Here is a 1,340-nt window from a genome sequence, read left to right as displayed (position 1 = left end):
TTCAGAGATACATACCAACATATCTGTAGACAAAATGACACAATGTCTGGAACCTTCTTCAAAGTAATTTAGGAGGGAGAAGGGGGTGGATGAACAAAGATGGCCATGGATTGATTGATCCTTGTGGAGCTGCCCGATAGTTACTTGTGGATCAATTTTAGTAAATATTTAAAACTTCCCATAATGAGGAGTTGCAGACGAACCAACTGACGCTGGGCTGGGTACAGAGGGACTGAAGAATTGCTGACACAGTGTTTAAAAATGTTGGGAGGCTTCAAGTTCTTGGCAGCAAAGGAGCACGCGCAAACAGATCAAGCTATTTCAAGCATCACATTAGTGATGCCAGAGATGGTTAATACCTGTTTTTCACGGCTAACTATCACATGGAAATAGGCTACTAGCGTTCATGGCACTTCCTCCTGCGGACATGAGTAGATGCGGGCTAAGTGGAACAGCCGACGGAATGATCCGGGTTTTCCTGGGGCGGGGTGTGTGGCGTCTTTCACTCCACTCGCATTTATCTGATTTATGCACGACGCTGTTGTATATCGACGCTGTTTGAATATATCATAATTTTTACATGACCTGGCATGAATCCAGCACGCATATCCATTCCGTGGTGGATGGACACTTGGGTTGTGTGTCGTTGGAGGCTTATATAAACAATGCTGGTAAAGGAGAATGATGGAGGGGGTGAATTCATCTATGATATATTGTAAGAACTTTTGTAAATGTCACAATATACAACAATGATATAATAAGAAAACAAAAACACAACGCTGGCCAAACATCCTTGTACGTGCTTCGGATGCCTGGCCTGAGATGTGTGAGATGGAAGGTGAGGGGTTGAGCTTTTCTTTTTTCCATATGAAAATCCAATTAATCCAGCACCGTGACCTGAAAATAGGACTTCCAGGCGCTCTTCAGCGCCACCTCTGAAATGAGCTGTCCCCTTGTTTCGGGGCTCTCCGTAAGATGGTCGACTCATCTTAACCCTCCCACTTGGCTCTGCCTTCTCTTAGCATTTTCTTGGTTGTTCTTAACCCTCTGAATTTCTGCTTAACTTTTAGTCTCTGGTCTAAGTGCACACGTGCTGGGTCGCAGCCTCTGACACGTGCCTGGCGCACAGTAGGAAAGTGAACGACCCGCTGTTGCATGAATGGGGGACCTGGGAGAGGATGGCACAGACGTCCTCCCGCTCCAGGTGTCACCTGCTGCCCCACCTAGGCCCGCCCCCCTGCGGCGCACCTGCGACCACCCTGCGCAGAGACCCGGCGACTGCGCGCGTCCTTGGGTCGCCCCGCCCCGCGCCCCGCCCCGCCGGAAGGGCGATCCCGCCT

Source organism: Castor canadensis, chromosome 9 (genome assembly GCF_047511655.1).
Source record: "Castor canadensis chromosome 9, mCasCan1.hap1v2, whole genome shotgun sequence".
NCBI classification, from domain to species: Eukaryota; Metazoa; Chordata; class Mammalia; order Rodentia; family Castoridae; genus Castor; species Castor canadensis.
The sequence above is the reverse complement of the archived record's forward strand: the minus strand, read 5'-3'. Positions refer to the sequence as shown.